This window comes from Camelus dromedarius, chromosome 9 (assembly GCF_036321535.1).
Source record: "Camelus dromedarius isolate mCamDro1 chromosome 9, mCamDro1.pat, whole genome shotgun sequence".
Classification (NCBI taxonomy): Eukaryota; Metazoa; Chordata; class Mammalia; order Artiodactyla; family Camelidae; genus Camelus; species Camelus dromedarius.
In genome coordinates, this window is record NC_087444.1 from 69,745,564 (window position 1) to 69,769,770 (window position 24,207).

At 45.2% G+C, this 24,207-nt stretch overlaps 1 long non-coding RNA gene across 1 annotated transcript; it reads left to right on the forward strand.

The window, feature by feature from the left end:
- Positions 1-8,975: 8,975 nt before the first annotated feature.
- On the forward strand, positions 8,976-19,584 carry LOC116154638 (uncharacterized). The gene is made up of 2 exons (XR_004138553.2): positions 8,976-10,002; positions 17,301-19,584. It is a non-coding gene; the product is annotated as an uncharacterized LOC116154638 (long non-coding RNA).
- Positions 19,585-24,207: the final 4,623 nt, after the last annotated feature.

Sequence of the window (24,207 nt, forward strand, 5' to 3'; positions counted from 1 at the left end):
GTGAATCTGCTCCAACTTCAAGCCATAAAAAACCTAGAGAAATGGTAAGCCCTGACTGCCTTTAAATCCCCAACGGGATAGTTTTCTTTCTTTTGAAAGTTTCCTATTTGGGGCTCTGACAATAATCAGGCAGGTATTTTGCTCTGGCCAAATCAGTGACCAAATCTGAGAAGATTTACCACATCAAGAGCAATACATGAAACACACTGATGATGTACAAAGATATAACTTCCTCAAAAAACAGATGGCAAAAACCTTCCCCTAATGTAGCTCCTCTGGAGGGTGACAATATCCAAGTCCTCACCCTGAAAGTTGGGGCTTCCAGCCTGGGTCCTGTCCTCCCAGCAGGACTGGGCTCCAGGGGTGCAGGAAGCCCCTTTGCACAGGAGGTGCCTGCACCTGAATGCAGGAGGGAGGAGTCAGTGACTGTCCTTGTGCACTTGGACAACAGGCTCAGGCCAGGAACAGGGTGGGGATGTAGCAGTGGTCAGGGGGGTAGAGTTGGGATGTGACAGCCACAGGCTCTAAGGTTCCCCCTTTGACCCCCACAGCATCTGAGGGACTATGGAGGTAATAATGTCGAGAACACAGGGCAGCATTAAACCACAGTCCTTACTGTTGCTTTGCAGCTTAGTATCTTTTTGAATAAAGGTGATACTGTTTTTAAGCATTTCATGACCAACTGGTTGTATAGAACTAGAGCCATCTTGCCCACTACAAATACAGGCATCCTCCCGATTAAAAGTTAAGACATCTGGTCTAACAACAGCATTGATTATTTCTTGGGCCATAACATTCTTTGTCTGTTAGGGATATCCTCATCTCATCTATGAGAAATGTACCCACGATATCCACTAGAACTTCCATGGCATTGTCCTTTGCACATGAAATTAATGAATGCTTGCCAAGCACAATGAGTGTGATTTTTCAAATTTTGTTTTGTTTTATTTTGTTTTGTTTTTCGCTTCAGTCCTGGATGTGACTTCATCCCTGGAGAGTCAGCCATGGAAGAAGTAAAAGATATGACTTCTGCTCACCCCATACATCAGAGGTGCTCCTGGCCAGTGAGCATAAGTCACTGTGCCCAGAACCATCAGCCATCTGCATGAAGTCACCACCCTCCAGCCAGACTGGCTTGTGTGACCTGTGGCCACAGCCTGCAAGTTAGCAAGATTCCCAGGAGGTTTTGAGGAAGTGAAAATGACTGAGGCCTCTGGAGAGGCTGAAGAGAGGAGGTGCAGGGGGAAGTGAGAGAGTTGATGGCTGGGAAGCCCTATAGTGTGTGGACCCCCGAAAACAGAGAAAAGGTGGAATACCCTGTGGGATTGGGGATAAACTTGAAAGGAGGGTAACTCCTCGGGAGTCACATCTATTTCCACACAGTTTTCCTTCTTCATACATTAAAGGCTTCCATAGGTTAATATGCTCCTTCAGACACTAATCGAAACTGGCCCTTTTTGGACACATCTTCCCATCAATGGTTGGTTTGATGTTAAACCTACTAGGATTCAGAAATTGTGTATGAGGTCACTGTGCCTGAATTAGTCCAGTTTAAAGACTTCTTTCCCTCGGGAGCATGTAACACATTCCTCTTAAGAACACCTGACAAAGTGTTGACAATATTGTAATATGATAGGGATCTAGGCTGAGGCTCAAGACTGAAAGGACTATCAGGACTTGCTCCTTCTGTTGTTGTTTTAAAGTGACAGGGCTTCCCATTGCTGCTGAAGAGGTTGGTATTTCAAACCGTAGGTTTGAGTGTCGAGGCTGAAGAGCCAGATCATTGCAGGCTGCTTATTTCTAGGTCAGCCCGAGGAGAGGTTCCTCACTGGGTGGTTGTTCCTCTCACATCTTTTCCCCGCCAGTCTCTATTGACCCCTGCAGGGATTCCTTCTGTGACTTCAGAGATCCATCACTACCCTGCACCCCTGCCATGTGTATCCGCAAGGGCAGCCTCTGCAAAGCTGGTCTCTCAGACCACTGGCAGACAGTGATGTCAGGAATTAGGGTCTTGCAAGCAGCACAAAGTCCTGCGGAAAGGGAAGGTCAGCTCAACAAGCCCAGGGCGTGACTCCAGTGTGCGGATTATGGCCCAGGCCTGTTTGTGAGGTCCAGAAAGTATAGTAAGAAATGTGTCCTGGAGAAATGGAAATCAAAACTACATTGAGATATTACCTCACACCCATTAGGATGGATCCAATTAAAATACAGAAAAACACAAGTGTTGGTAATGATGTGGAAAAATTGGAACCCTTGTGCACTTTGGTGGGAATGTATAATGCAACAACTGCTTTGGAGAAGAGTATAGTGGTTCTTCAAACACTTAACCATAGAATTACCATATAACCCAGCAATTTCACTCCTTGGTATACGCCCAAAGAATTGAAAGCAGGGTCTCAAAGAAACATTTGTCCACACGTGTTCATAGCAGCCTGATTCACAACAGCTAAAATGTGGAAGCAGCCCACGTGACCACTGATAGATGAATGGATAAGCCAAATGTGGTATATACGTACAACAGAATTTATTCGCAACAATGTGAAGGTCTTTATTACCAGTGAACTGTACACTGAAAAATGGTTCAGATGGTAAATTTTATGTTATGTGCATTTTGCCACAATAAAGAAAGAAAAAAGAAAGGAATCATGTCTCTTAATGTGAATTCAAATGGTATCCTTGAATACAGGATGAAGATGGTCCCAAGTGCCTCCTCTGGCTCTCTTGGTGCTGATGATGGTTGATGTTCTGAGCAGTTGTTCTGCTTCTATTTCCCATGACTTTGCAGCACCCACAAGCTCTGAGAGGGCTCCCTTGCTGCCCTAACCTGGGGGTTGTGCCTGGGAAGAAGTGAATCAAGGGAGACTGTTTTGTAACCCTTTGAAAAATGTTCTCCTTGCCTTAACCATCTGTTAATGTTATGGGTAACTCTCCTCTACCCTCCTCTTCTATCTCTGACTACAAGCTTCACCATTATGCCACTTATCAGTCTAACATCTTCAGAAAAGACAAAGTTTTCTTAAACAGAAGAGGAACCTCCATGGCCACACAGGGTGACAGACATGGGAATTACCCTGGAGACTCATCTAAGCTGGCTTCCTCTTCACCATCCCTGATCCTCATTAACCCTTTCTTGTAAAGCTGAGCCTCCTCAGCCTCCTCATTTCTCTTGAATCCTTTGACCTACCCCCTCCCATCCACACTCTTGTCCTCTAACCATCTCTCAAACCCCACCTCTCTCCTCCCACCTTGGCCCCTCTGCTCAGCATAATCACTGTAGCTTTGAGCCTCTGCCCCCATCTTGGGCTCTTGAGGGATTCAGAGGCCCCAAGAGGAACCAGCCAAGGCTGAAACAGGCTGATTGGAAACAGGAAATGAAACCTCAAACCACCCACACATTGTGCTTACCACACCCAGAAGTTCCCCTTCAAGGCCTGAGGTTCTCAAAAGCCCAACAATCTTAAAGCCTGAGAGCAGAACGGCACTGTAAACCATACCAGTAAACAAAGAATGCTGAAGCCATCAAGTCATCAGCTGCTCCTGACACCCCCCAGTGAAGACAAGCCCGCAGCCCGGCCTCTGCAGCCACTCACAATGGTGCACTCGGAGGGGACTCAGAATAAGAAAGGACAGGATATTGGCCCTAGATACCTAATTTAATTCCTGGCTAAATATTGCCCAGAATATCTCCCCCATGGATTTGGTTCTGCTCAAATGGACCTGGACAATGCAAGATATGAGCAGATCACCTGGTCCAGGCCAACACCCCCCAAAACAAAAATAAAAAGGACAGATAGAGAAAAGCCTATTTTCCAGGGCGACACAGAGGATGAGATGTGCCTGCCCCCTCCGTATGCCCCGGGGCACCAACGCCTCCTGTTCCGCTGGAGACACGGCCACCCTCTGTGTCACCACCTCCCCAACATGAGGACCCAGAGGCAGAGCCCAGCCCCCACTCTGAGCCGATAGGAAGGAGACTCCGGTCAGCACAAGCTGGGAGAGCGGCACCGCCGGCCCTCCAAATGCCGCTGCGGGAGACACAAGGGCCACAGCAAGTTGGGGAGGATAGGACTGTTCAGCCCAGACACCTCATACTCTGCTACCAACCCTTTAGCACTACAGCCGTTCTCAATTGGTGCCATCATACTCCTTCCTACTGGGAAAAACCATAGGCATTTCAATCACATCATGGTCTAAACAAAATTAAAAAGATGAGCTTCCACAATAATAGCAGATGAAGAGCTACCGGTAAACCGGTCAGGATTTTTGGCCTGCCCTCCAAGAAAAGGAACAAAAAGTGTCGGAGCGGGCTGCGGAAGACGTCAGAGGGAGCCACGCCAAGCGGTGGTGGCAGGCGGAGCAGCAGCAGCCCCTGCAGCCCCGGCACCGCCCCCAACTAAGCTGGGGCCACCACTGCAATGGCAAGTGTCGGGGAGCGCCGGCACCTGCCCAGTCCCGAAGCGACGCTGGGACAGTCATGGGGCTCTGTCACGAAGACATGCCAGTATTTGGTCTCTGTCAAGCCCATAATGATTTCTAGTTGGTGGTGTGTGATGACTGTAATCAGGCCGTCAAACTGCAGGCTCTGATCGACCTCATAGAGTCTGTCTTTCATTCTCACCGGCCCACCTGGGAAGATGTTCGCCAGCTGCTTCTGACTCTTTCCAATACAGAGGAAAAGAGACACATTTCACTGAAGCATGAAAATGGCTGCAGGGCCGAGCCCCCAGGGACACAATGGATGTTGACATATGGATGTGGGCCATGACACGGGCCCCTGACACCAGAGCAGACTGGGACATTCTCTCGGAGTCCTAGCTCAAAATGTGGGGCCATGGCAGCGCGCTATGGCCTATTTGTCTAAAAGACTGGACCCTGTGTCATCAGGATGGCCACCCTGTCTACGGGCCCTCGCTGCCACATCCCCCTGGTCCATGAGGCAAACAAACTCACACTGGGACAGATTTTAAATCTAAAAGTGCCCCATTCTGTGACGGCAGAAGAGGAGGGTGGAGGAGAGTTACCCATGACATTAACAGATGGTTAAGGCAAGGAGAACATTTTTCAAAGGGTTACAAAACAGTCTCCCTTGATTCACTTCTTCCCAGGCACAACCCCCAGGTTAGGGCAGCAAGGGAACCCTCTCAGAGCTTGTGGGTGCTGCAAAGTCATGGGAAATAGAAGCAGAACAACTGCTCAGAACATCAACCATCATCAGCACCAAGAGAGCCAGAGGAGGCACTTGGGACCATCTTCATCCTGTATTCAAGGATACCATTTGAATTCACATTAAGAGACATGATTCCTTTCTTTTTTCTTTCTTTATTGTGGCAAAATGCACATAACATAAAATTTACCATCTGAACCATTTTTCAGTGTACAGTTCACTGGTAATAAAGACCTTCACATTGTTGCGAATAAATTCTGTTGTACGTATATACCACATTTGGCTTATCCATTCATCTATCAGTGGTCACGTGGGCTGCTTCCACATTTTAGCTGTTGTGAATCAGGCTGCTATGAACACGTGTGGACAAATGTTTCTTTGAGACCCTGCTTTCAATTCTTTGGGCGTATACCAAGGAGTGAAATTGCTGGGTTATATGGTAATTCTATGGTTAAGTGTTTGAAGAACCACTATACTCTTCTCCAAAGCAGTTGTTGCATTATACATTCCCACCAAAGTGCACAAGGGTTCCAATTTTTCCACATCATTACCAACACTTGTGTTTTTCTGTATTTTAATTGGATCCATCCTAATGGGTGTGAGGTAATATCTCAATGTAGTTTTGATTTCCATTTCTCCAGGACACATTTCTTACTATACTTTCTGGACCTCACAAACAGGCCTGGGCCATAATCCGCACACTGGAGTCACGCCCTGGGCTTGTTGAGCTGACCTTCCCTTTCCGCAGGACTTTGTGCTGCTTGCAAGACCCTAATTCCTGACATCACTGTCTGCCAGTGGTCTGAGAGACCAGCTTTGCAGAGGCTGCCCTTGCGGATACACATGGCAGGGGTGCAGGGTAGTGATGGATCTCTGAAGTCACAGAAGGAATCCCTGCAGGGGTCAATAGAGACTGGCGGGGAAAAGATGTGAGAGGAACAACCACCCAGTGAGGAACCTCTCCTCGGGCTGACCTAGAAATAAGCAGCCTGCAATGATCTGGCTCTTCAGCCTCGACACTCAAACCTACGGTTTGAAATACCAACCTCTTCAGCAGCAATGGGAAGCCCTGTCACTTTAAAACAACAACAGAAGGAGCAAGTCCTGATAGTCCTTTCAGTCTTGAGCCTCAGCCTAGATCCCTATCATATTACAATATTGTCAACACTTTGTCAGGTGTTCTTAAGAGGAATGTGTTACATGCTCCCGAGGGAAAGAAGTCTTTAAACTGGACTAATTCAGGCACAGTGACCTCATACACAATTTCTGAATCCTAGTAGGTTTAACATCAAACCAACCATTGATGGGAAGATGTGTCCAAAAAGGGCCAGTTTCGATTAGTGTCTGAAGGAGCATATTAACCTATGGAAGCCTTTAATGTATGAAGAAGGAAAACTGTGTGGAAATAGATGTGACTCCCGAGGAGTTACCCTCCTTTCAAGTTTATCCCCAATCCCACAGGGTATTCCACCTTTTCTCTGTTTTCGGGGGTCCACACACTATAGGGCTTCCCAGCCATCAACTCTCTCACTTCCCCCTGCACCTCCTCTCTTCAGCCTCTCCAGAGGCCTCAGTCATTTTCACTTCCTCAAAACCTCCTGGGAATCTTGCTAACTTGCAGGCTGTGGCCACAGGTCACACAAGCCAGTCTGGCTGGAGGGTGGTGACTTCATGCAGATGGCTGATGGTTCTGGGCACAGTGACTTATGCTCACTGGCCAGGAGCACCTCTGATGTATGGGGTGAGCAGAAGTCATATCTTTTACTTCTTCCATGGCTGACTCTCCAGGGATGAAGTCACATCCAGGACTGAAGCGAAAAACAAAACAAAATAAAACAAAACAAAATTTGAAAAATCACACTCATTGTGCTTGGCAAGCATTCATTAATTTCATGTGCAAAGGACAATGCCATGGAAGTTCTAGTGGATATCGTGGGTACATTTCTCATAGATGAGATGAGGATATCCCTAACAGACAAAGAATGTTATGGCCCAAGAAATAATCAATGCTGTTGTTAGACCAGATGTCTTAACTTTTAATCGGGAGGATGCCTGTATTTGTAGTGGGCAAGATGGCTCTAGTTCTATACAACCAGTTGGTCATGAAATGCTTAAAAACAGTATCACCTTTATTCAAAAAGATACTAAGCTGCAAAGCAACAGTAAGGACTGTGGTTTAATGCTGCCCTGTGTTCTCGACATTATTACCTCCATAGTCCCTCAGATGCTGTGGGGGTCAAAGGGGGAACCTTAGAGCCTGTGGCTGTCACATCCCAACTCTACCCCCCTGACCACTGCTACATCCCCACCCTGTTCCTGGCCTGAGCCTGTTGTCCAAGTGCACAAGGACAGTCACTGACTCCTCCCTCCTGCATTCAGGTGCAGGCACCTCCTGTGCAAAGGGGCTTCCTGCACCCCTGGAGCCCAGTCCTGCTGGGAGGACAGGACCCAGGCTGGAAGCCCCAACTTTCAGGGTGAGGACTTGGATATTGTCACCCTCCAGAGGAGCTACATTAGGGGAAGGTTTTTCCATCTCTTTTTTGAGGAAAGTTATAACTTTGTACATCATCAGTGTGTTTCATGTATTGCTCTTGATGTGGTAAATCTTCTCAGATTTGGTCACTGATTTGGCCAGAGCAAAATACCTGCCTGATTATTGTCAGAGCCCCAAATAGGAAACTTTCAAAAGAAAGAAAACTATCCCGTTGGGGATTTAAAGGCAGTCAGGGCTTACCATTTCTCTAGGTTTTTTATGGCTTGAAGTTGGAGCAGATTCACAAGGAGCATGAACATATCATTTGCCCTTCGGAGGCGGGGTGGGCTTCAGGGACTGGCAACCTGAGCAGTGAGTCACCCAGAAGCACCCTGCTAGGTTAATACTCTGTTCCACCTGGCAACTGAAATAAAATCACACAGTGTGAGAGTTTTGAGTTAAGTTTCATTTGGGGGCAAAATGAGAACTGTAGTCTAGTAGATAGCATCTTAGCTCTGAGTAACTGCTCCAAAGAGGCAGCAGGGAGCTCAGTGTTATATATGATTTTAGTGTAGGGAGGGTATGTGCAGTGAAGCACACATTTAGGCAGAGGCTTGCTGCTAGTCACAAGGAGCAGATGTCACCATTAATTATTTTAGTGCTTTGCTGCGTATGAGGAGAGAGAAGAATTAGGGCTCAGAAAATCTCCTGAAAACATCTAACCATCTGAAGGCCTGTTCTGCAAGTTTTCCCCAGGGCACGGAGTGTGTCATTCCTGATGTCTACCCTGAACTCCTTTCAGGGAATATTGATGTCAGCGGCTGCATTGGCTTGTGATCTAACCCTTGACATATGTCAAATTATTACAAATAAATTATAGGTTTTGTGACAAAGGCCCTGTGCACTTATAAGCAGAAGGGGCCTGACCTGTACCTGTTGTTTAAGTATACATTTTACAGTGGATATTTATTTGTGTCTGTTCATTTCAAATTTGTGAACAACAACAACAAAAGTACCTGCTTCTGTTAGCTTAAAAGGACCTTGATGGTGTTGTGTGGGTATCATTTGTTTTTTAGTGTGGCAAGTAGGGGCTGTTTGAAGAGAAAGAAGTAGTGTTTACAATGATATGGCCAAATAAAGCACCAATCCGGAAGTTAGTAAGGAGAGAGACAATAAATGACATATGCAGTTCAAAATCAATTTAGAGTGTGCTTGAATGTGAGAGAAGGCTACCATGCTACAGTAATCAGTATTGAGCATTTACCAAACCTCACCTAACTATTTACTCTGGGAATGTTCAACTGTGTGCTTTCCCCACCCACACAGTGACGGGTCCGGTTTAGGCGCTCCCCTTTTACTTATATTCCGCAGCTGTACTGAAACCCTTAGTTGTCTTGGATCCCTGCGTGCTGTGCGGTGCCTCTCCTCAGCACGGGAACTGTGAGCTGTTTTCAACTTCTCTTCTTAGTGGCACTGAGCTCTCTAAATTGCCACTCTACACACCTCTCTACATTAAAACCCAGTCAGAGCTTAGACTGCAGCAAACAGATACCCGCTATGCTGATCAAGGACGTGATGTTTTCACTTATGAAAGACTTAGCCCTGCAACTTCTAAGCCACATGTTATGGCTACTCCTCGAGGAAAAGTTGATGCTGTTTTCCCCAGAGTATATAACAGATCAACACACCGTGTTAAATGAAATCATACAGTGGAGTTGTCGGTATGCAGTGGAAACTGCTCTGACCTATATAATCCGGAACATGGCTGCTGTTGTCAATAACTTGTTTAAGGGAAACATTCTACAAAACTTCCCATACTTCTCTAAGAAGGAGCGTCGTGAAGCAGCATGTCTATATACAGTTTAAAAGAAACTATAAAGGCATATGGAAATTATGTCCAGTCGTTGGATTTTCCTTGCCTTTCTCGTGCAGTCTCAAATGAAAAGATCAAATACGTTCCTGACACAAGCAGAATATAGGCGTGATTGCAATAACTGCTGAAAGTGATTTTCTTTCATCGAAATCAGCTTTCTTCCAATTTTGACAAATTCGCTTGCCGAAGAAATTTGAAACGGACTGAAATAAAGCTGTTGCGAAATGGCATGCAGTCTGTGGTCTGTTTGTGTGGTGAGATCTGTTGTGGGTTTCGGCGGGCTGTCGCTCAGGCGGTAAAAGAAGCTTCCAGACAGAACGAAAAGTTGAATAGCTGCACTGCTACGGGCAAGAGTGGGCCAGAGACGGGAGGTGACCGTGTGAGCGCCGGGGTGACCGTGCCGGGTGTTTTTTTGAGGAAAGGGCTGCGAACCCAGAGGGATGGTGGAGCGTGATCATGTCGTGAACAGATTTCTGATTGGCTACAAGTGAGGTACGGGGCTTTGGTGCATGGCAAGGCAGTGGGATGTGTGACTCGCAAAAGACGGAGACATAGGGTTGAGACAGACCAGGTCCTCTTGACTTTTCATTGTCTGTTTAGACATTACCCAGGGCAGTTAATCCTGCTAGTGTTGGTCGGTGTGACTCAGAAAGTAATGTACTTTATCTTGTGAAGAGGAGAAGGCAGATGCCTAATGGCCAGAAGTTTGGGGGTCGCAGGGCCCGGGCTGGCAGCGCTTGGCACCACAAGATCTGTCCGGTGTCCAGCCCCAGGATCTCTGCCCTGGACCCTAGAGGGGGTAAATAGAGAGGACCTGTTTGGACTTTAATATTGGGGACCAGCAGAGGGTCCCATTGACCATTGACCTATTTAACCTTACATAGCATAGTATCAAAACTTGAATTTTAATCCGTAAATGTCTGTTTTATTTACCTCATTTTCAATAACCATCCAGATTTTTTTTATCCATTTGAGATCAGTCGCTTTAAAATCATCCTTTCTTTTTTTTTTTTTTTAATTTCACTTAGTCAGCCTACGTTCATATTATTTATTCTAATATTTGTATTGGCAACTGTGAGGCCCATTGAGGGGAACGGGAGTACACAAATAAGGCCTCCCAAGGCAGTTTTTCCTGTCATTTTAAACTAAGGGCTTTCTTCGATTAACCATTAGATAGATACTTTCCGTCTTTAAGTTTGATTGAAATTTATAGGTATGAAACTGCTGTCGATAGTGAGAGCTCTCTCAAATGTTACCAATTTAGAAGTTTCTCGAACTTCAAAGTTCCATCCTCTGGCCATGAATGAGCTAGATTTATGCTTAGTGATTTGAAAGCCATAAGAGGAAGAGGCTTCCCCATGAGACAGTAGGGGCTTCTGCCTTAAGAAGATTCAAATTTTACTCCCCGGAAGTAAAGGCCTTCATGGTCCAGGCTGACGCAATGAAGACTGACATGGCAAAAAGCCTGAGAATGGGTAGAATCAGAGAGAGGAATGCTCAGAATCCCAGTCTCTTTGTCTGGCTGACAAATATATGTCATTTGTGGACCTTTTGTATGGCAGAGACCTAGGTGTCTCTTTGTTTAAACACACACACACACACACACACACACACACACACACACACACACACACACATCCAACCCAGAGAAAGATAGAATTTACATTTCAACGCCACAGGAAGAGAAATGCAAGTTCCCTGTAGAAGGATTTTTGTTTGTGTCAGTTCAGAATTCTGAACAGTTGCTTTTACCAGGCTTTTTACCCTTAACTGCATACAGAAGAAAAGAGCCCCAGCTTAGTGATCTTCAGGGCGAGACTTCCTTTAATTCCCAACTAAGAAAGTACTTGTCAGTGTAATTTTACACTGGCAATCTGTTGCTCCTTTTGCTTTTGTTTTGAACGCTTAGTTCCTGTTCTAAAGCCGGTTGTGAGAATACAGTCGAGAGTGACGATCCTGTGGTGGGCCAATGTGCTGTTTGAGAGCTCAGCGTCTAAGCTTTTTCCCCAGGGCGGTCTCCGTTCCCTCTCATGTGTCATCAAAATGGGTGAGTCTCCCTTACAGGGAGAGCTGCCCAGGATCAGGTCTTGGCTTCTACAACTCCTGCAGGTTTCTCACTCACCAGAGAAAGCCATTGCCGGCCAGGAGAGTCTTGTCTTCTGTGTAAAGTTTCAGTTTTTCTGATTAAAAAAAGGACCAGAGACATGTTGCACAATGAGAATATACAGACAGCCACTGAACTGTACGTGGGTTAAGGGTTATGTCTTTTATGATAATGAAATATTTTCAAGGGAGAAATTTGCAGTTGTTGACTGAAATAAATGCACAGCCTAAAAGTTGAGAGTTATGTTTTATTTGGCAGACATTTCTGAGGACTTGAACTCCTTTGAGCCCGGATGACAGCCTCTCAGGTCGCTCTGAGAGGCTGCTCTGAAGAGGTAGACAAGGAGCCAGAATATATAGGAGTTTTACAACAAAAACCAGGTAGTCAGAACATTAAAAGATTACTTGTTAACTGAAGAAAACCAGACATCTTAAATTAAAGAATTTAGCATTCTCCTACGTGAGGGATGGAGGGAGCAAACATTTGGGCTCACTGAATTCATTCCTTTAACAGGCACCTAGCTATCTAGGGCCAATATCCTGTCCTTTCTTATTCTGAGTCCCCTCCGAGTGCACCAATGTGAGTGGCTGCAGAGGCCGGGCTGCGGGCTTGTCTTCACTGGGGGGTGTCAGGAGCAGCTGATGACTTGATGGCTTCAGCATTCTTTGTTTACTGGTATGGTTTACAGTGCCGTTCTGCTCTCAGGCTTTAAGATTGTTGGGCTTTTGAGAACCTCAGGCCTTGAAGGGGAACTTCTGGGTGTGGTAAGCACAATATGTGGGTGGTTTGAGGTTTCATTTCCTGTTTCCAATCAGCCTGTTTCAGCCTTGGCTGGTTCCTCTTGGGGCCTCTGAATCCCTCAAGAGCCCAAGATGGGGGCAGAGGCTCAAAGCTACAGTGATTATGCTGAGCAGAGGGGCCAAGGTGGGAGGAGAGAGGTGGGGTTTGAGAGATGGTTAGAGGACAAGAGTGTGGATGGGAGGGGGTAAGTCAAAGGATTCAAGGGAACTGAGGAGGCTGAGGAGGCTCAGCTTTACAAGAAAGGGTTAATGAGGATCAGGGATGGTGAAGAGGAAGCCAGCTTAGATGTGTCCTGAGGGTAGTTCCCATGTCTGTCACCCTGTGTAGCCATTGAGGTTCCTCTTGTATTTAACAGAAGTTTGCCTTTTCTGAGTGGTGTTTGTTTCTTGGCTGGCCTGTCATTTCTGTAACATTTCTGGAGGCCCCAGCAAGATTCAACAACACCAGCCCCTTTAGCCGCTAGACCAGTGGCTCTGGCCTACCTGGGGATGGGACTCTGGCAGCAAACAAGGTGACGCCACACGACGGTGTTCCGGGTTGTCTTTCATGACAGCGACTCAGCCCCCCCAGGTGGCTGGGCTACAACCAGAGTCAGACTTAGTGGAGGGTCGGACAGAGTCACCAGGTGGCCGTCCGGACAAGGTAGGAACCCCCAGGGAGAAATCAGTTCCTGTCCCAGTGGACAGAAGAGGAGGCTGATCCCCTCCTACAGGAAACAGGATATTGGGATTGGTGGGAGGACTGTTGTTAACCTCTGTGTGTGTGAGTGAGTGAGCGGCCTGTGAAGCATGCAATCAGTCTCGAGTTTGTAGCTCCACGGCATCCCGCTACGGAGTTCAAGTGAGTCCCAACCTGTGGTCCCGTGGTGACCACATATGGCTCAAGGCTGTATCAGTCCCTCAGGGTCCTGATTGGAGTCAGCGGCTTATACTGACCCACCAAAGCTAAGAGGCACCTTCATCCCCATGAGGGGAGCAGCCAGGCGGATGCAGCAAAAACCCTCCCTTGTCTTGTCTGCGACACCAGCACAGGGTGGCTACGCTGGAAGGGAAAGCGACATAAAACAGCCAATGAGTGAACGCCCCCTATGCCCTCAGAGGCCAGGATGCTATTTCTTTGAGAAAGTCTCCTACCTGACTCTGTCACAGAACACCCGAGACTTATTGTTCCCCTACTGAACTGACCCAAGGAGTGCTTCTTTTGCCTAGCCTCAGACCCCCAGGATTTGAGTTTAGAAGATGTATTTCTTCAGGACTGGGCTCACCCAGCTTTGGAGGTCCACTTTCTAGTCCATTTGTTTTGCCGTCAGCCATCAGTCCCACGCCCTTGGTACATTAGTTCAGGTTATAGAGAGGATTTAGTGAGGAAGCCCCTGGAACTGGTTGAGGCCTTGAGCTCCAGAGACATCAGCTGTGACTGGAACCCAAGCTCCCTGACCAAATTAGCCTTCAAATGACTCATAGAGCCAGCAAGAGAGTAGTCTTTCTGGGAACTCTGGTGTTTTGAAGAGTGAAGAAGGAAAAGATATAAAGGCTACCTTCCCAAACACCCAAAGCAACAGCTCTATTATCCTTAAACATCTAGACAGAATGGGAGGCTTGAAGCCGAAACCCACCATCCTAGACTGCATGATTAAGAATTTCAAAAAGGGGTATGCAGGAGACTATGGAGTTCGAATGACCCCTGGCAGGCTCCATACTTTGTGTGAGCTTGAATGCTGACCTTTGGAGTCGGGTGGTCCTCAGGAGGAACTCTGGACCTAGCAGCAGTGCAAGCAGTCTATCAAATAATCACTGGAACCCCAGGCCACCCAGATCAGTTCCCTTACATTGACTCCTTGCTGAATATCACCCAGTCTCTACCCGCATGGATTCGGTTCTGCTCAAATGGACCTGGACAATACAAGATATTAGCAGCTCAGCCAGTCCAGGCCAAAAAGACAGATAGAGAAAAGCTTATTTTCCAGGGAGACAGAAAAGACGAGATGTGCCTGCCCCCTCTATGCCCTAGGGCACTGACACCTCCCGTCCCACTGGAGACACTGCCACCCTCTATGTCACCACCTCCCCAGCCTGAGTACGCAGAGCAGAGCCCAGCCCCCAGCCTGAGCAGGTAGGAAGGAGACTCCACTCAGCACAAGCTGGGAGACCGGCACCACCGGCCCTCCAAATGCCACTGTGGGAGATGCAAGGGCCACAGCAAGTTGGGGAAGACAGGACTGTTCAACCCAGGCACCCCATACTCTGCTACCAACCCTTTAGTACTACAGACCTTCTCAAGTGGTGCCATCATACTCCTTCCTACTCTGAAAAACCACAGGCATTTCAATCCCATTATGGTCTAAACAGAATTAAGAAAAAGAGCTTCCACAAGAATAGCAGGTGAAGAGCTATTGGTGAACCGGTCAGGATTTTTGGCTGCCCTCCAAAGAAAAGGAGCAGAAAGTGTCGGAGCGGTCCACGGATGACATCAGGGAGAGCCCCCAAGCAGTGACAGCGAGCGGATCAGCAGCCACGGCCGCCTAGCAGCAGCAGCAGCCCCAGCACAGCCTCCACCTCGGCTGCTGCCGCAGCTGCCGCAATGGCATCTGTCGGGGAGCACCAGCCCCTGCCCAGTCCCGAAGTGATGCTGGGACACTCATGGGGCTCTGTTGCGAAGACATGCCAGTATTTGGTCTCTGTCAAGCCCATAACGATTTCTAGTTGATGGTGTGTGATAACTGTAATCAGGCCATCAAACTGCAGGCTCTGATCGACCTCGTAGAGTCTGTCTTTCATTCTCACCGGCCCACCTGGGAAGATGTTCGCCAGCTGCTTCTGACTCTTTCAATACGGAGGAAAAGAGACACATTCTCACTGAAGCATGAAAATGGCTGCAGGGCTGAGCCCCCAGGGACACACTGGATGTTGAGGGGTGGGCCATGACATGGGCCCCTGACCAGATTGGGACTTTCTCTTGGAGTCCTGAATCAGAATGTGGGGCCATGGCAGCGCTCTGTGGCCTATTTGTCTAAAAAACTGGACCCTGTGTCATCAGGATGGCCACCCTGTCTACGGGCCCTCGCTGCCACAGCCCCTGGTCAACGAGGCAGACAAACTCACGCTGGGACAAACTTTAAATGTAAAAGTATCCCACTCCGTAGTGGCCCTGATGAATGACCCCGGTTACAAATGGATAACTAACACAAGGATTACCCACAACCGGGGCTCCTACGTAAAAATCTAAGAGTCCATCTAGAGACTGTGAGAACCTTAAACCCAGCCACATATTTACCCAAATGGGAAGGGCAGCCTGATCACAACTGTGAGGAAATCATCGAAGAAGTGTATGCGAGTAGGCCTGATCTAACCGACAAGCTCCTGCAAAACCCAGACCTGGAATTCTTCACAGACAGCAACAGTTATGTGCAGGATGGAAAATGGCCAGCAGGTTACACTGTAACAACAACCCAAGAGGTGAAAAAGGCAGAGTCCCTCCCCAAGGATGGTCTGCTCAGAGAGCAGAGATTTGGACACTGTTCCAGACACTAAGGGAAGGGAAAGGAAGACAAATCAATATATACACTGATTCCAAATATGCATTTGCAACCTTACATGTACATGGAGCCATCTATAAGAAGAGAAGGCTCTTGACTGCTGGGGGAAAAAAATCAAAAACAAAGAAGAAATTTTACAGTTACTGGAGGCAGTATGAGATCCAAAGGAAGTAGCCATTATTCACTGTAAGGGACATCAAAAAGAAAATGACTCTGTGAGCCAGGGGAACAGGCTAGTTGATCAAAAGGCAAAAGAGGCAGCTGCCCGGGAACACCCAGTAATTAAAATTATGGCAACGCCAGAGATACCCACTATCCCAGAATATAGCCACGACAAAAACAAGTGGGCACAGGCCAAACAAGGGAAGAAAGAAAAGGATGGATGGTGGATCATGATGGATAGAAGGGTTTTCATTCCAAAATGACTAGCTTATCGAATAGTCCAACAACAACACAAAACCACACATATGGAAAAAACGACTTTGGAGGCCCTCTTAAAGCGATATTTCCTGATTTCTTGTCTCCCTACTCTGTGTGCATCAGTCTCCCAACGCTGCTTGCTCTGTGCTCAAAACAATCCAAAACAAGGGCCCACTGGGCCAAAGGGAGTACAACAACGTGGATTGGCTCCCTTCAAAGATTTAGAAGTGGACTTTACTGAACTTGGGCTCAGTAAGGGATATAAGTACCTTCTGGTTTTCGCCTGCACCTTCACAGGGTGGATGGAAGCCTACCCCACCAGGACGGAGAAAGCAAGGGAGATAACAAAGGCTCTCCTCAGGGATGTCATCCCTTGGTTTGAAATACCCACCTCCATTGCGTCTGACAGTGGACCCGCCTTCGTGGCAGAGATTGTACAGCAAGTGGCAAAGACACTGAGCATCCGCTGGAACCTACACACAGCATACCGGTCTCAAAGCTCAGGGAAGGTAGAAAGAATGAACAGAACTCTAAAACAAATGATAGCTAAAATAAGCCAAGAAACCCAGCTCCCCTGGGTGGACATTTTACCCCTGGCTCTGTTGCAAATTAGATGCACCCCAAGATTTAACATTGGGTTCTCTCCCTTTGAAATCCTCTATGGGCAACCACCACCTTTAGTCAGGGTGGGAAATCCCACCCCAGAGATAGGAAATATAGGGCCCGACCAACAATCATTGGGACTAGGACAAGTACTATGGGAAGTTTGGGGTTGGGTAATAGAGAAAACCCCCATTTTGTTAGGAGTCCAAGTGCATCCCCATAAACCAGGTGACCAAGTATGGGTGAAGGATTGGAAAAAGGAACCTCTCAAACCAACATGGAAGGGACCATATTTAGTGGTATTAACTACCCCTACGTCTGTTAAAGTTGCAGGGATCATCCCTTGGATCCACCACTCCAGGGTTAAGAGAGTGACTTCACCTCAGACAGAGGGTCCCTGGAGAATTGAGAGCATCCCGGGAGACCCGCTCAAGATCAAGATCAAGAGGGACCAGAAAAAGATCGACGAGCCCTGCTCTAGCCACACCTGGAAGCTGGCTAGTCAACACACGGCCAAAGTTTGAGGAAAGCTCAACAAAACTGTTAAATATATTCCTCTTGTGCTCCCTTGCCTCTTTCCTTGTTTGCTATACTAGCCTGCATATTAGCAGTGGGGCTGGCCAGCACCGCCCCACCTGACTGGAATATAGGCCATAGGATCCTGATAGCTATTATATACCTTGTTATAACTAGTGCCATCACCGCAGCATCATGTCTAAGATAACCATAAGGCTGATGTTACTGACGCTAATGCCCTCACTCCCCTTGGCTTCACAATGCACCTGCACTGAACCGGGTGACATGTCGTCCATGTACCGACCTGTATATTCAGCTTATACTTATCAACCGAGCTGATGCTATGACTCCACTTCAGAGTGCACATATCAAGGCAGATCCTACTGGACTGGCATGATTAAGGCTTATTATGTATCTGGCATCAAGTGCTATGGCACACCAGGCAAGCTAGTGTGCTGGACCAAGCAAACACACTATGGGATGAGTGATGGAGGAGGAGTACAGGACCAGGCATGCTGGCAAGTAGTCCAACAAGCAGTCCAGAGGCAACACCAAAAGTTATTACCTACCCAGGAGCCAATAAAGCTTCTATCTTTAGCCGAGCCTCAGGATCTAGACCCACAAATAGATGAGCTGTTGGCTGCAGTCCATGGGATTCTCAATCATTCCAATCCAGACATGGCTAAAGATTGCTGGTTATGCTTACATCCTGGCCCCATCCAGCACCTGGCTTTACCTTTGACAAACTTCACTAAGACTTTCACTATGACTAATAGCGATGCTGCCTCTACCACTAGAAGTTCCAGGCTAAACTCCGTACAGCTCGCCTACAAGGCACCAGAATGTTATTTCAATAATGGAACTAATCCTTTAGAGGGCAATCTAACTATAAAACAATGTATTAAAACCTCACACTATATGGGTCTAGGGTGCCAACCCACACAAGGATGCTGTTCTAATAACAGGACTTATTTTGTGTGTAGCGAATTTGCCTACCAGTGCCTCCCCACCAGTTGGGCAGAGTTATGTGCTTTAGCTTACCTCATTCCCTGAATGGACATTATGCCTAATAATCAAAGTCTGCCTATCCCTGTCATAACTCACCAGCATCCACGAAGGATAAAATGACCCATACTACTGATCCCCTTGCTAGTGGGGCTCCGAGTGGCAACAGGGGTAGGCACAGGAATCGGTGGCAAAGCCTCATCCTCTTATTCCTATTATCAGCTTACAGGTGAGTTCAGCCAAGATCTCCAATGAATAGCAGAAACCCTGAGAGCTCTGCAAAATCAGATTGACTCTCTAGCCAAGGTGGTCTTACAAAACAGGAGGGGTCTGGACCTACTGACGGCCAAAGAGAGGGGAATGTGCCTCTTCCTAAATGAAGAGTGCTGCTTTTATGCCAATCAATCAGGAATTGTCAGAGGGATGATTCAAGAGTTACAAGACAGAGTGGAAAAGAGGAAGCATATTTTAGGCAAGAGCCCAAAGACAGGCCCCTGGAGCTGGATCTCCTGGCTGGCACCGTTCACAAGTCCCTTGCTCCTAATTTTTGCAGTTCTGCTGTTTAGGCCCTGTATCCTAAACTTCCTGACCCACTTTGTCAGTGAGCAGATAGAGGTTATAAAACTCCAGATGTTAGCCTTCAATTATGAGCCCCTGCAACAGATAAGTGATGATGCTTACTCCAAGAAAGGTTGTGAAAGCATCAAGAGAGGGGAATGAGAAGGAAAAGCCGGGCTAGGCTAACAAGCTAACTCATAAATCTAAGTGTAATAAGTGTCGGTTTACTCATCTCAGTTCTGCTGTGCTAACTCGTAAATCTGAAGTTTAGTAAGTGTCAGTTTACTGGGTTAACAAGTTAATTTGTAAATCCAAGGTCAACAAGTGTCAGTAACACGATCTGTTCCTACAAGATAAGTTCCAGTGTACTGATTCCTTGCTTTTGCTGTTTGTGCCTTATTGGCTAATAGCCCAATCCTTGTAATTAACCCTATAAAACCTCATGCACAGGTCTTGAAGGTGCTCAGGGCTTTGAAGCAGAAGCCCTTCTGAGCCTGCTGACATAATAAATCTGAGTACTCCAACCCTCCAAGTGGTGCTTCATTTCTTGGCTGGCCTGTCGGTTCCATAACATAAGTACTTACTTAATTGGGAATTAAAGAAAATCTCACCCTAAAAATAACTAAGCTGTGGCCCCTTTATTGTGTATACAGTTAAGTTAAAAAAAAAAAGGTGGCCTGAGAAAAACAATTTTTTTCAGAATTCTGATCTTACAAAAACAAAAGCCTTCTAAAGAGAATTTGCACTTCTCTTCCTGTGCCTTTAAAAAATGTGTTTTATCTTTCTCTGGGCATTTTGTGTGTGTGTGTGTTTAAAAAACTTGATCTTTGCCATTGAAAAGATACAAGTATGGTATACAAATGGCAGCCAAGCAAATAGATTGGGATTCTGAGCAATCCTTTGTACCAATTCTCAGGCATTTTGCCAACTTAACCTTTGTTGCATCAGCCTGAACCACAAAGGCCGTTACTTTTTTTGGAAGTAAACTTTTGAATATTATTTAGGTGGTACTCCCCACTCTCTTGTGGGAAAGCACATCTTATTGGTTTGATATATATCTTCATTTATTATATACATTAAACCAATATATACCTTCTTCTTAATTGGCTTAATATGTAGCTCATTGATGGCCAGATGATAGATACTTTAAATTGAGAAACTTCTGAATTGGTAAAACTTTAGAAAGCTCTCATTATAAACAGCTGTTTAATTAGTACCTACTAAAAATTGAATTTAAGGGTGGAAAAAATATATATCTAATGGTTAACCTAAGAACGCCTTTAGTTTAAAACAAGAAAAACCGGTTTGGAAAGTCTTATTTGTGTTCTTCCCTTCCCCTCAAAATGTTTTAGAGGTGCTAATAAAAATATTAGAATAATTAATGTTAATTAGGTTGAGTAACACTGTAGAAAAAGTCTATAAAGATTTTTCTTAACAAGGTAAAAATGAGGGACTTATCCCAAATGGATAAACATTTTTCAGATGGTTATTTAAAACACGATAAGTAGGGGGAACAGCCAAGATGGCAGAGTACAAGGACACTTCTAGCTCATCCTCTCCCACAAATACACCAAGACTGACATCCACGGACCCACCCAGCCAATCAGAGCACCTGCTGAACTTTGACAGAACATCGCCTTCTTTAAAAGACAAAATACACCACAAATCTGGTAGGAGAAAAGGAAAAAAGAAAGAAGAAAAAGCAAAATAGTGCGGGACTGATCCCGCGGGGAGGGAGTGGCAAAGTAGGAATAGCACTCCATTGCTGGGTCTCCTCCTCTCCAATGGAGGTCAGTGGGACGGAGGGAGAACCTCCAAGACTCAGATCTGTATGGAATAGCCCTTGACCATCAGAACTAAGATAAATGGGCACAAAGGGTCCCCATGACCCTCAGCCCTAGAGGCAAACCGGCAGGTGGGGGATGGGACAGATTGCCCAAGCCAGGTGGAGGACTCATGCCAGCTGTAGAGGCAACCACGGGGGATTGCAATGTGCTGTGCACCATTGCTGGGAGGGTATACAGAGCAAAATAACCTGGGTCCGCCACAAAACATGGGGAAAAAAAGCAAAGCAACACTGCTGATGTGCCCTGGGGGGAAGGGTGCTGTAGCCTTTGTCTCCAAAGACCTGCAGAACCATTGCTGGTGTGTTCTCTGGAGAAGAGAGGCAGGACTTGACCACAGCCACCATATCCTTAGGTGTGCAGAGCCCAGGCAGAGGTGGGGTCAAAACCTGAATCTGTACCAAGGGGCTCTGCAACCTCACAGATGGGACTGAGACTTGTTTATAGCCCCAGTCAGATAGGATGGTTCTGCCCCAGTGCCTCTGTGAACTCGTGCCTCTAAGACAAACCAACGAGGAGTGGAGTTGTGGCACAGAGCAGGGGTGAAGGCTGGGTGGCCATTTTCTCTGAGACCACCTATGGAGCAAGGACCAAGATGGAGCAGGGAGCTGCACAGGGCAGGGGAGCAACCCACTGGCCTACCATGCATGAGTGTGGTGCCAGCATCAGGAGGGTGTGCAACCCACCTGCCTATGGTTCACCAGCGTGGTGCTGGACCATGGCATCAGGAGGAGGCTCACAGTCTCCATGGGAACATAACCACTTTTCTCCTGTTCAATTTTCTTTTACTTACTTAATTTTTGCTTTTTAAAAGGTTTTTATGTTTCTATTTTTTAATCCCTTTTAAAACTCTCTTTTGAAATATTATTATTATATTTTTAATTTGTCTCAATTTCTTTTTTATTTCTCTTTGTTTTGTTCTTCTGTTATCAATTATACTCTGTTTTCAAATCTTTTTTCTTCTTTTATAGTTTATTTTTTTAATTTCCCTAAATTTGATTTTTATTGTTCTTTGTTTTGATCTTGTTATTGATTATAATTTGTTTTCAATTTTTTTCTTCTTTTAAGGTTTTTAAAATACGTCTCAACTAGATTTTTATATTTCTTTGATTTGTTCTTCTCTTATTGATTATACTGTTTTCAAACCTATTTGTTCTTCTCTTATTGATTATACTGTTTTCAAACTTTTTTCTCTTTTAAATTTCTTTTTTTTTCTAGTTTTATTTCTGCAACTGGTTTAGATAAATAGATAAATAAATAAACAAACAAACTCCTTAAGGACCACAGTAGATAACTGATACTTCATAATCTATAGTGCCAGAGCGATATAAGCAAAATGAAGCAGAGGAACCACTCCCAATTAAAAGACCAAGAGAAATCCCCTGAACGAGCAATCAATGAAATAGACATTGATAGTCTACTAGATCATGATTTCAAAAGAGGACTGATCAAAGTACTGAAAGGACTAAAAGAGATTGTGTTTAGAGACAAAGAATATGTCAAAAAGAAAATTGAAACTATAAAGAGGAGCCAATTAAAATTGGAAAACTCATTTGCTGAGATGAGAGCTGAGCTACAGAATGTTAAAAGTAGGCTAGATAACACAAAAAAATGAATCAGTGACTTAGAAGACAAGATAACAGAAATAACCCAATCAGAACAGCTGAGAGAAAAACAAATAAAAACCAATGAAAATAATATAAGGGGCCTATGGGATAATGTAAAGCATGTCAACCTATGCATAATAGGGGTCTCAGAAGGAGAAGAAAGAGCAAAGGGGATTGAAAAGGTATTTGAAGAAATCATGACCAAAAACGTCCCAAACCTAAAGAAGGAATCAGATATCCAAGTACAGGAAGAACAGAGGGTCCCAAACAAGAAGAACCCAAACAGACCCACACCAAGACATCATAATCAGGATGGCCAGGGTTAAGGCTAAAGAAATGATTCTAAAGGCAACAAGAGAAAAACAAGAGTGAGTTACAAGGGAACCCCCCCTAACACTTTCAGCTGATTTTTCTACACAAACACTACAGGCCAGAAGACAGTGGCAAGACATTCAAAGTCCTGAATGGAAAACTATGCAACATAGGCTACTTTAACTAGCAAAGATATCCTTTAGAATAGAAGGAGAGACAAAGAACTTCACAGACAAGCAAAAACTAAAAGAATATAGCAACACTAAACCTATGTTAAAAGAAATGAAAGGTCTACTCTAAATAGAAAAGAAGCAGGATGCTACAGAAAGAAGAAAACCATAATTGGAAAGGTGATAATTACCATGAATTACAACAGAATAAAAATGAAATTGTAAAAGAAGACATCTAAATCATTAAGGGTGGCAGAGGGGAGCAAGAAATTATAGAGTTTTATTTCTTTTTTAATTGTTCTTGGTAGGATGGGTTTGAGACTATATTATTATCTGTTTAAAACAAATAGTTATAGTAAAGTTTTAATATATGTACATAACAGGGTAACCACAAGCCAAAAACTTACAACAGAGACACAAAAACTTAAAAAAAAAAACAAAAAACCCAAGATAATGCAAAGGAAAATTATCAAACCACAAAAAGAAAAAGAAAGGAACAAAGAGGAAATATCAAATCAATTGCAAAACTAAGTTCAAAATGGCAATAAACATACTTCTATCATTAATTACTGTAAATGCCAATGGATTAAATGCTCCAATCAAAAGATAGAGTGGCATGCTAGATAATAAAGCAAGAACCTACAGTATGCTACATACAAGAGACCTACTTTAGGGAGAAGGACACACAAAGACCGAGAGTGAGAGGATGGAAAAAGATATTCCATGCAAATGGAAATGATAAGAAAATAGGAGTAGCAATACTGATCTCAGGCAAAATAGACTTTAAAACAAAGGCCATACACAAAGATAAAGAAGTACATTTTATAATGATTGAAGGAGTAATACAAGATGAGGATATTACACTCATTAACATATATGCACCCAATATAGGAGCACCTAAATACATAAAACAAATACTAACAGATATAAAGGGAGAAACTGATGGGAATACGATCATTGTAGAAGAATTTAACACCCCCTCCCACTAACATCACTGGACAGATCTTCAAGATATAAAATAAATAAGGCAACAAAAAAATTAAATGACACAATAGAACAACTAAACTTGGTTGATATTTTCAGAACATTACATCCCCCCAAAATAGAATATACATTCTTTTCACGTACACATGGAACATTTTCTAAGATAGACCATGTACTTGGGCATAAAAGAAGCCTCAACAATTTTAAGATAGAAATTATCTCAAGGATCTTTTCTGAC